The 11,823-nt window shown below is 47.9% G+C and overlaps 2 long non-coding RNA genes across 3 annotated transcripts; one reads left to right on the top strand and one right to left on the bottom strand.

Moving 5' to 3' along the window:
* Window positions 1-1,447: 1,447 nt before the first annotated feature.
* Window positions 1,448-4,523, bottom strand: LOC309842264. The gene is made up of 3 exons (XR_014299584.1): window positions 4,465-4,523; window positions 4,086-4,197; window positions 1,448-1,499 (listed from the first exon to the last, which is right to left on the bottom strand). It is a non-coding gene; the product is annotated as an uncharacterized lncRNA (long non-coding RNA).
* A 66-nt stretch (window positions 4,524-4,589) lies between these two features.
* LOC309862475 lies at window positions 4,590-9,303 on the top strand. Of its 2 annotated transcripts, XR_014310540.1 has the most exons (4): window positions 4,593-4,670; window positions 5,059-5,151; window positions 7,637-7,915; window positions 8,362-9,303. It is a non-coding gene; the product is annotated as an uncharacterized lncRNA (long non-coding RNA). The 2 variants fall into 2 exon arrangements; XR_014310539.1 differs by lacking the exon at window positions 5,059-5,151 and having other exon boundaries at window positions 4,590-4,670.
* The last annotated feature ends 2,520 nt before the right edge of the window (window positions 9,304-11,823 follow it).

The raw sequence follows: 11,823 nt of genomic DNA, 5'->3' as shown, positions 1-11,823 counted from the left end.
ACAGGCGGCGTCTTGAAGGCCGATAATTGCTCTGTCCCTCCTTCCCTCACCGCAGCCTGCTCGGAAGGTTGCCGAGATGCACGTGGATCCTGCAAGCACGCAAGGCTCCTCAGAGCAACAGACAGCCTGCTTTGGAAAGTGGGCGGGACGGGGGGGGGGGGCGGTGCCTGATGCAGAACCCGGGGTCTAAGGGGAGGGGGAGGAGGAGGGCTCCAGAGACGAATGGTTTGGGCTGAACACGTTGGCATCTTGGTGGTCAGGGATGGCCAAGAGGGAGGGGGACCTTGGCTAGTGGACAGATGGATCTGGAGCTCAGATGTGGGGCTGGAGCTATGGTCGCCAAAGAGTGCGTGTCAGGGGCAAAGTAGGGAAGGCCGGGCTCAGGGGCCCGGATGTGGCCCAGCTGGAGGTTTGCGGGGGTGGGTCTCCTCCCCAGTCCACCCCACCCCTCTTCCGCCAGTACAACTCTGCTGTTTACTGGCTTCTCTCCCACCCTCTTGCTCCACATCAAGTTATCAGAGACCAAGCCCTACCCGTTGTTTTCCTGCTCTCTTAGCCTGCTCTCCCCATCGAGGCACCATAGCCTCTGTAGCAGTCTGTTGCAATAGCTACCTTACAGGGCTGCCCAGGTTCATTCTTCAGTCTGCTTCAGCCTCCTACAGGGCAGCCACGGTGATCGTTGTAAAGATCTAAAATTCTTGGGATACTCCTGAATGACGTCAAGATAAAATCAGAATCCTCACGAGGGTGGCCAAGGTCTGGCATGATATCAGGGCTTTGCCTGCCTGTCCATCCTTCTCTCCAGCCACCTCCTTGCCCCTCACCCTCTGAGATCCAACCATGCCACACTTCACTTCTACAAATCCACATTCACGAATCTACAAGTCTGTGTCTTCCTCGCCCCCTGGCCCCATGCTAGCTAGCATCCGCCAGGTCTCCTGAAATGTCCCCTCCTCTAAGAAAACCTATCTGGCCCCTCAAGCTTGCTTAGGAGCCTTCCTGTAGGGTCCCTCCAACCTGTGTCTCCAGCATGCCCTCCACTTTGTGGCCATTATCTTTTTGTTTCTCTCTGTGTCACTCCAGACTCTCTGAAATCACAGACCACAACCACAGTGCTGTTTGATCTTGCCTTTCTAGCTCTGCAAGGGTTCCTGGCACACAGTCGGTACTTGACAAAATTTGTTGAATGAAGCTGTGAGTTAAAGGGTTCACTGAACAGGAAGCCTCGTGAAGAGCACTGACTGTCAACCCTCACTGTACGGATAAGGAAACTGACCCCAGAGAAGGCCGATAACACACCGGGCCATATGGCAAAAGGGCGTTGGACTCCAAAGGAAACACGGGTCTCCTGACCCAGCCCAGGGCCCTGGCAGCAAACTACATTACCTTTCAATTCACGTCTGCCAACGGCTTTCTCTCTGGAAAGTTGATTGTTTAAATTCTTTGTGGAAGGCCTTCTCCCTTTTGATCAGTTTGAGCAATTTCTCCAGATAAGCAGCCTGTTGGTATAAATGGGAATATCTGACATTTCCCCACAACACCAATGACTAGAAACGATTTAAGGAACATTCCTTAATTTTATGTTAACATTCTAGGAATTTCTGGAGGCCGTTCAAGTGACAGGTAAGAGTGAGTGTTTGGGAGCCAGAAACCCCCCGAGGTTAAATCCTGGCTCTGCCGTGTATTAGCTGTGTGATTTTGGGCAATGCGCTGGACTTCTCTGTGCCTTACTTCTCTCATCTATGAAATGGGGATAATACTAACACGGACTTAATAAATTATCACTAATAATACTGGAAGATAATGCTTATTAAGTGCCAGATTCTGTGCTAAACAGGTCTTATCTCAATCTCTGAACAACATACTCTTCTTATTCCTGTTTCATGGATGGGAATACAGTGCGGCACAGAAAGAGTCCGCCAGTTGCCCAAGGCCACGCAGTCATTTGGTGGAGGGGCCGGAACTGACTCACTTGGAACCATGGCGCTCTATTCCCCGCACAGCCAACACTTGCCATGCGTGCACCCCCTTGGCGCTGCCTGGTATGAGTGGGGGCAACACCAGGAGCACCTGTAGAAACGGTGTTTTGTCCAGGGCCTTCTTCCTAGTAGCTGCTCATAAATGGTAGCTTCTAGGACTGTTACTAGCCCGAAAAGTCTGTGTTCCAGAATGTGTTTTCTCAAAAAAAAAAAAAAAAAATCCTCAAATTTCAAAAACATAAATTCCAGAAATTGTTAAATAAAAAAAAATCTAGTAATCTTTGCAAGGAAATCCGATCAGCAGGAGTGAGTTCCTGTGAAGCTACAGAAGGCCTTCTGGCCATGAAGGATCCGGGGGTCTCAGTGGGCCAGGAGTTCTGGGCCTGGCCGGCTTCCAGTCCGTGGGCTGCCAAGTCAGGATGTGCCAGGCTCCAAATGGTTTCATCTCCTCCCAGTCTGGAGGCTCAGCCCATGTGTGCAAGCCAGATGGAGGGCCGGGTCAAATATGTGAGGGGCAGTGCAGGAGCTCCTGAGAGGACGGTGAGAGCTCCAGGGCCCTTGTTTCCCCTGGGACTGGGCTGGGGATGGCCAAGAGAGGACACACCCCAGCTGCCCGGGCCAGCCATGCAGCATAGGAGGACGTTCCCATTGTCTTCTTCTCCTAAGAGAAGCCTCTCATCCCTCAGAGACATGCATCTTTTGTGGGCCTTACGGTCTGGGTGAGCAAGGGAAGGTACCAGCCAGTCAGGGCTGATTGGACAAGAACATCAGTGGCACCAGCCCTCAGCAAAGTGGGGTCTCGCTGGACTCGGGATATGGACGGGTACTTGCTCGGAGACTTCCTATGAAGGTCAGTGTTATCCTATTAAGGCTGAGAGCATGGACTGTGGAAGCATCCTCCCCAGGTTTGAGTCCAGGCTCTATGAGATTCCAGCTCTATGACCTAGGACATTTCCCTGTAACTCCATTTTCTCCTCTGTACTAATGGGAACAATAACAGTGCTTACTTCTTAGGGTTCTGTGAATATCACAGGTAAGGGCCCATGTGAAGTATTTAGAACAGTCCTGGAGACGTAATGCTTGCTCCATATCAGTTACTAATCCATGTGTCTATAACCTGTGCACCCCCTGCAGGAATCCTCACAATGACTCACATGCAGTTACTATCTGCTTGACCTCCTCTAGCGACAGACAGCTCATCACCTTTCAAGGCTGCTCTTATGGCAACTCTGATTATTGGGTGTACCCCCCAACTCTATGCAACAATTAAAAAGCACCCATCGGGGGTGGGGGGCGTGCCTGGGTGGCTCAGTCGATAACCTCCTTCAGGTCAGGTCATGATCTCCGGGTCCTGGGATCAAACCCTGCATCAGACTCTCTGCTCAGTGGGGAGTCTGCTTCTCCTTCTCACTCTCCCCCTGTGCTCTCTCTCTCTCTCTCTCTCTCAAATAAATAAATAAAAACCTTTAAAAAAATAAAATTTATAAGTACCCGTGGGAAGTCTACATGTCCTAGAATGAAAGATATCCAACATATATTTGACATATTTAGCGATAGCAAATCTTGGCTCCTCTGTCTGGGTGATTGGATTCCAAAAGGAATGTGAGGAATCACCCTCCCATGGGCAAATTTTAGGCAACAGGGCAGGCTCATAGGTAACAGAGGAGAGTGTAGGTGGGGAGGCTCCTGCTAACTTGCCCAGCTGCCCATTAATCCAGTCGTAGGTAAGGTCAGTCCCAGATCTTGACCAGAGGAGACTCACTGGCTTCAAGAAGTGGTTTAGATTATTTTGTGAATGGAGCTCAGGACCCGGAATCGAGGGGAATTCTCCAACCCATCATTTTAAAAAATTCCCTGAATTCTCAAGAGTTGGTCAAGCATCTGTTCTAGAGCACATGACACCTAATCAGGGCAATCCTAAATCACCATCTCTTTCAAGAAACCCCAAGAGTTCCGCTGGAAGCCTCCTGTTGTCCTCCTGATGGCCAGACCTCCTTTCTGCACCTGCTCTACCCAGCCACTGGGGGAGTCAGATTTCCTCCCTGCAGAGGGGAGGCTTGGAATAGTATCCTGTAACCACTTGATTAGCATAGAGAGAATGCTCACCTTGTCTGTGAGCATGGTTTCTGCCAGAGAAGTTTCTGTGGGTTCTTGGAAGTCGGCAGACCTGAGCCACGTGACGGTGCAAAACTCCACCATCTTCTTTATTTTGTTTAACCTTAAAGTAAGGCATGTGGGAGGTCTGATTCCCATTTCACAGATGAGAAGCCGAGACAAGGAGAGGGAAGGAACCTCCTTAAGGTCGCACAGCTCCCTGGCGGCAGAGGTTGGTTTATATCCTGTCTTCCAACTCCTCACTGAAGGTTCTTTCTGGGCAGCCCTCCCCTCCCCGCATCGCCTCCCCACCCCAGCCCTGGACCCTAGAAGCTTCCTCATTTCCTCCCGTCTTTGTTCTTGGACCAGTTCTGCTGCCCCGTTCAAATACCTGCCATCCTTCAATACCAGGGGGCAGGGAAGGTGGAGGAGGAGAAAGGTGAAAGAAAAACATGACAGAACGGAGAACTGTTGGAATTCCAGTGTTGGCACGGCAGCGATCGCAAACACCAAGCCTGTGCCTCCTGCCCTGGCCCCACACCTTCCAAGCTTGAGTGTGGGGGTCTGGCTGGAAGTAAGAGGAAGCTCCTCCTGGCGGTGAGCCCAGTCCCTGTGCTCAGAGCTTCAGAGGGCTTGCTCAGGAGGCTCAGCAACAGGATTGGAGACGAGACAAAGGGCCCTGATGTGGGCCCGAGGGCGCGTACTCCAAGGCCACACAGGTGCCTTAGAGCCTTGAAGCCATACTTTGAAGAAGGGCAGGGATGTGGCCAAATCAGGGAGGAGGGTCATGGACCATGGCCAACGTGGCAGCCTCCCCTGGCAGTGTCATTTACAAGAAACAGAGACTGGGAGAGAGAGAGAGAGAGAAATAGAGAGAGAGAGACTAAGAGGGAGGGAGGAGGGGGGAAGAGGGAGAAAAAGAGGGAAGGGGAGAGAGAGAAAACCAGTCACTAGACTGGTCCTGTGCCTATGCTTTGCCCACTAGCCCCAGACCTTGGCATCTTGGAGTTCCAGGCAAGGATGGTCCAGACGTCCCCTCCCTCCAGTGGGGACTCTACACTGAGAAGCCGGAGAAGAGGTTTTCAATTTTTTCTCATAAGGAGGGGTTCCTTGGGGGCTTTTGTTTCCACATCTGTGGGACAAGGGGCTGAAGGAAATTTCAGTGTTTGTTCCGCTCTCCTGTGACTCTAAATCCCACACGTTGACTTTCAAAAAGCCTGTGTCCCCAGACACTCCAGGAGGACCTACGTGAGATTTTATCCCAGAGAGAGGCCGCTGCTTTACCAAGCATCAAAAACAAGAAAATATTCCATTTTTCCGTGACAGCCTCAGGTGTGTCAGTGCGGCTCCCTAATTCAGCTGCACCCAGTTACCAGGTTAATATAATAATCTAGGTAGGAGTCGCCACGGCTTTCTTTTAATTCAGCCAAAGCTCTGCCTAGAGGATCCCACAGGTTCCTCCAGGTCCGAAAGTGCCCTTTTTAGGTCCTGGTGTAGGTTTCCAACTGTTTCCCCGCTTCCAGCAGCTCAGCGATATCCTTTTCTTAGGAATCTTTATAAACTTTTAGGAATACATGGGAAGACGTGTACACACCCATGCACATTCATTCAGCGAAATGTGCCCTTGGTCCAGCTTCTGTGCCGGGTGCCAGGCTGACAGTCTCAGGAGGGAGGCAGACGAGATAAGCAAGCAGAAAATGATGTCAGAAGCTAACACGGACATGTCCTGTGCCTTGATCCTCCAGGCATTCGGGATCAGACTTGAACACAGGAGATGAAGGCTAAAAATAGGAAACTCACATTGCCCTGTGCGCAGGGCTATGGCGGAGGTCACAGGGACCCAGTGGGCAGCCCGGGAGAGTCTCCCCTCCCACTGACCTGACTGGCCCCTCACTCCCAGCTCCCATCACGTGCAGCTCCCTGGGGACCCCATTGTCTACACGGATAAGCCGGGGTTCATTCGGGGAAACTTGTCCCTGGGAATGGAATGGGAGATTTCAACCGTGGAGCTGGACTTTTGTGTTAATACAACCATGTTTTGTTTGGGAGTTTTGTCTTTTTTCAAATAACACCACACAGAGAACCCTAAGAAAGTCCCCAGGCTGCGACAGACAGACGCATCGCATCGTTTCTTTTTATCTCATCAGTCAGGGGGAAAAAAAGTGAGAGAGAGAAAAGAAAGGGACGAAAAGAAAAAGAAGCCCCTTAGAGCCGCTCTCCTGTCCTTCCCATCAGCCACGTGGGTCTGCACAATTAAATCTCAATAGCTCCTTCCAAGGCTTTGTGGGGCCCTCCCTGCCCCAGGAGGACACTGGGCGCTCCTTTGCACATGCCCTCAGGTCTCTCTTTCCGGCCATCACCTAGCCAGGACTGACTGCTCCTGAGGAGTGGGTCCTGTTCCCAACCACAGGGGAGCCCATGCCTGCCCGAGGCGGCCCAGCCTCCAGCTGGGAAAACCTGCCGAAAGCTGCCAGTCCATAAAGAATACGGAGGCTGGCCATGGGCATCGTGCACCATTTGTGTGGCTGCAAAGAGGGTTCATCACAAGTGTTACGCGGGTTTATAGCAAGAACAAGAGAATGGTTTGCTCAGAGTTTTTTTTTTTGCTTTTGTTTTATTTTCCCTATTAAGTATATATCTAAGGATCTATCAGGGGTCTTGTGCATTCACAATCGTTTAGTATTTTCTACTTTCAAAAATTCCTAAACTTTTGATTTATATGATAATGAAATTAAGAATGTGGGAGGATCTCTATATAAAATTACAGTCTCCCTGGTGCTGGAAGCGGGGCAAGGCGGGAGGACATCAGGGAAGGGAACCATGCAGATGTGAACGGGAAATGGCGACTGGTTTTATTGGAACCAAGAGGACTCACAAGGTGAGTCTGGACGAGCTGGTTGAGTGGTATCTGTAGAGGCTTCACATGAGTATTAGGAAAGCCCTCGAGGATTTTTGAGCCAAGAGGTGATGTGCTGTGAGCTCCATCTGAGTGCAGTGACTATGACAGGTTGTGCTGGAGGATGGAGACGATGGAGAAGGCCACCGTGAGTGGGTGGCCATAGTAGCCAGGCAGGTGTGGACTGGGTTGTGGCAACAGTGAGGAGAGAGTGGATTCAGACTCCACCCTTTAACCCCCAAAGGAAGGGGCCTTTGCACATTACCTTCTGGTGGGCGAGGAAGGAAGGCCAAGAAGCAGTATCCATGACATCATGAGTGAGTCATCTGTTACCCCAAGGCACCCCCATCCATAGACGGCATTACAGCTGCCTGTGGCTTGTCGGTCTCCCACAGTGGACTGTACGCTCCTTGAAAAGGTATCAGAGCAACCTCATATGTCCAGCATCTGGCCCATGGAAGGTGCTAGTAAATACATGTGTGGAATGAATGAGGGCAACTCAAATGTACCCAGTGCTTTCAGGAGAGACTGTTAGTGAAAGCTTGGGCAAAGGGTTTGTGAGGGAGCTACATTTTGGATAGTGTGGCCCCTTGGGTCTTCCCCCATCCCAGGAAGTTTCTAGCTGCCTCTATTCACGCTTTGCTTTGGCTCTTCCCATCTGATGCAGGTCCCATGACAAGACGAGCCCAGCCCGGACCCAGCCCTGCTCATCACTGATAGCCACCATGGCAGGATTTGTGAGGTGTCTGTTCTCTACTACACCCCAAGGCTATGACATCCATCATTTCATTTAATTCCACTTCGTCTTTATGGGGAATCCTTTCAAAGAGTCATCACCCCATGTATCAGTGGTAGGAGCTGGGGTCCAGAAGATGTCAGTAACTTGCTCGAGGCTGCACAAGGAAACACAATGGAACCAAATTATTCTGCTGCGAAGAACCTGAGGGTAAGACAGCATTGCGCTCACTGTTGTAGCCCCCACACCCTGCCCATGCCATGCAATTTTGAGTATTTGTTGAATGAATGAATGAATGAATGAAACAAGATTCTTTTCACTCCAAAGCTCAAATACATCCTGTGCTTCCATTGCCTCATCTAGAAATAATATGAACCTCATGGACTTGGTGTGAGGTTACAAATGGGTCCTAGCTGTTTGTTTGGTAAACAGAGGGGTATGTAAGCCACCTTCTTTCCAGAATTCCCCAAACCCCATGCTGCAGATAATGCATACGGATGCCCTCTTGAAGATATTTGGCCTTCAGAGCTCAGCTCACTGTCCACTGGCCTCATTTGTGGGTCTGATCTGATACTTAAATACTGCTAACATCACTGGCTAGCAGGCAAATAGCAAACTTTCCATGAGAAGCTTTTAACAAACTCCCTTTATTTCAGGAGTGTCTGAAACCTGCTCACCATGTCTGGCCACCACCCGCTGGACCACACCTCCCAGCTCTGCCGCCACCTTGTTCAACAGACCTTTGTCAAAGATCTGAGAAGTGAAAGATTAACTGAAGGGGGACATCCTTGGGGCCAGAATCAGTTAGCCGTGGGGCTGGGTCTCTGCCATCCCTGCTCAAATTTCAGCTGCTATGGCCACACAGAGCAGGCCTTGTTCACTCCTGAAAGTTCTAGCCCCAGTTTTGTTCCAGGGACGTGAAGCCTTCAGTGGGACCTTTGTGGCCAAAGACATCTCCTGGACAATAGGGCTACCCTCCTTCAAAATGCTTCCTCCACCCTGGAGGGAGGGCCGAGGCTCACATACTTTTGGCTCCCCAGGACTTTGTGGACGTGGAAAGTTCCATGAAGCCCAGGAGATACGGAGAGCTCAGGCTTCTACTGTGCCAGGCCCCTCTTAGGCCAAGTCACAACCCAAGGGACAGCGGCTGCCAGCCCTCGCCTGCCTAATTGTGCCAACATCAACCAGATCCACTGGGGAGCAAGAAGAGAGATTGAAACTCAGCTGAGCTGTCTCACTCCGAGGCGGCCTTCTTCTGCCCAGTGCAGATAGAGACCCCTCTTTGTCTAGAGTGCCAAGACTATGCCATGACCAAAGACAGAGGGTTCAGTGGGGAAAAGTTATGGGGCATTTACTGAATGCCAGGTGGTGTGGGAAGCACCTTAACAAATTAATATGTATTAAGCATCTGTTATGTCCCAGGCACTCTGTTAAACAATTAATATCCCTCATTTCACTTTAGGTTCCCAACAATTTTACAAAGAAGGAAGGAATAGTACAGTCCTTATTTTACAGGTGACAGCGCTGAGGTTCGAAGAGTTCTAGTGACTTGCCTACGGTCCCACAGTCTGTAAGTGGTGAACTGGGATTTAAACCCATGTCTGGGGTGCCTGGGTGGCTCAGTGGGTTAAGCCACTGCCTTCGGCTCAGGTCATGATCTCAGGGTCCTGGGATCGAGTCCCGCATCGGGCTCTCTGCTCAGCAGGGAGCCTGCTTCCTCCTCTCTCTCTCTGCCTCTCTACCTACTTGTGATCTCTCTGTCAAATAAATAAATAAATAAATAAAATCTTAAAAAAACAAACAAACAAAAAAAAAAAACCCATGTCTGTGCAACAGGGAAGTCTATATTCTTTTTCTTTACTCGTGTATAACTGACAAAGCATGTATGTCACAGAGTGAAAGTGTAGAGTTGATCGTTTTCAGTGTACGTGAGACCATCCACCACTCAACGTGCTGAACATACTCATTTCCCCAGAGTTCCTTTGTGCCTCTTTGTAGCACCTTTATCCTATCCCGGAGCAACCACAGATGTATTCTTACTGAAATTAGTTTACAATTCCTATATGATTCCTAGAACCATATAACATGTACTATTTTTTTTTTAAAATGTGCCTTCTTTCACTTGGCATAATCATTTTAAGACTTACTCATGTTGTTGCGTAGACCACCAGTCTGTTCCTTTCGATGGTCAAGTACCATTCCATTGCCTAGATGTACCAATGTTTGTTTATACATTTCTCTGTTGGTGGACATTGGGATTATGCCCAGTTTCTGGCTGCTAAAAATGAAGCTATTATGAATATCTGTGTACAAATCTTGTATAGATGGGGCACCTGGGTGGCTCAGTGGATTAAACATCTGCCTTGGGCTCAGACCATGATCTCGGTGTCCTGGAATGGAGCCTTACTTGGGGATCCCTGCTCAGCGGGGATTCTGCTTCTCCTACTCCCTCTGCCCCTCCCCCTGCTCGTTCTCTCTCTCTCTCAAATAAGTGAATAAAATCTTAAAAAAATAATAAAACACAACTCTTGTATAGACACATACTTTCATGTTTTTTGGTGGAAACCTAGGAATAGAATGACTAGATCGTATGGTAGGTTACATATTTAAACATTTAAGAATGGGTCAACTGTTTTCCAAAGTGGTTGTAGTGTTTTACATTTTCCACCAACAGTGTATGAAGATTCCAATTGCTCCACACCTTTATCAACACGTGGTGTGGTCAGTCTTTAATTTTAACATTTCTAATAGGTATGGTGGATGGTGGAACCTCATGTTTCCATGTGCTTATTTGCCATCATATATCTTCTTTGCTAAAATGTCTATTCAAATCTATCACCCTTATTTTTATTGGGTTGTTTGAGTGCTTACCTGGAGTTTTGAGAGTTCTTTATACATCCTAAATACAAGACCTTAATCAGATATAAGATTTATAAATATTTTCTCCCAGTCTGTGGTTTGTCTTTGGAAGAGCAGAAGTTTTACATTTTGATGATATCCACTTTATCAATTTCTTCTTTTACAGATGATACTTTAGTTGAGGTATGTAATACATGGTTGCCTAATTTCAAGTTGTAAATATTGTTTCCCTATGTTTTCTTCTATAAGTTTCATAGTTAATTTATGCCCATGATTCTTTTCATGTTGTTTTTTGTATATGATGAATTAAAGCTTATTTTTTTTTTTTGCACATTCAATTGTTTTGGAAACATTTGCTGAAAAAAACATCCTTTCTTCGTTGAATTGTCTTTGAACATCTGTCAGAAATCAGGTGTCCATATATGCATAGGTTTATTTCTGTGTTCTATTCTGTTCCATTGACCTATTTGTTTGTCTTTAACATAATATCATGTTGTCCCCACCTGCTTTATTGATTCTCTTGTTCTGGTTTATTCTTCTTTGCAAATTTGTTTTGGTTTTTAAGTCCTTTGCATGGCCATACAAATTTTAGAATCAGTTTGTCAATTTCTACTAAAAAATTCTGCTGTGGGGCCCCTGATTAGCTCAGTCAGTAGAATATGCAACTCTTGATTTTGGGGCGGTGAGTTCTATGCCCCAAACTGGGCATAGAGCTTACTTTAAAAATTTTTTTAAAAATCTGCTAGCATATTGATGAAACTCCTATCTTTAATTACATGCTAATCATATTTGAATTTTACCAAAAATCTTTGAATTTAGCATTATTCTTACTATTTTATAGATGAAGAAACCAAGACTCATATAGGTAACAGAATTGCATTAGAACTAGAACCCATGGAGCACCTGGGTGGCTCAGAGGATTAAGCCTTGGCCTTGGCCTCAGGTTATGATCTCAGGCTTCTTGGGATCAAGCCCTGCATGGCATCGAGATCTCTGCTCAGCAGGGAGTCTGCTTCCCCCTCTCTGCCTGCTTCTCTGCCTACTTGTGATCTCTCTCTCTCTCTGTCAAATAAATACATAAAATCTTAAAAAGAAAAGTCCAGTTCAAAAAAAAAAAAAAAAAAAAGAACTAGAACCCACGACTGCTATAATTCTTGCTACAGCGGTAGAGCTTGGAAAAGTTAGCTGGGTCATAAATGGTGTCCCAGCCTTCAGCTGGGTTTTCCCTTTAAACATTTTTGGGTTGTATTCAACCCATG

This window comes from Mustela nivalis (genome assembly GCF_964662115.1).
Source record: "Mustela nivalis genome assembly, chromosome: 1".
In the NCBI taxonomy this organism is placed as follows: Eukaryota; Metazoa; Chordata; class Mammalia; order Carnivora; family Mustelidae; genus Mustela; species Mustela nivalis.
The sequence above is the reverse complement of the archived record's forward strand: the minus strand, read 5'-3'. Positions and strand labels throughout refer to the sequence as shown.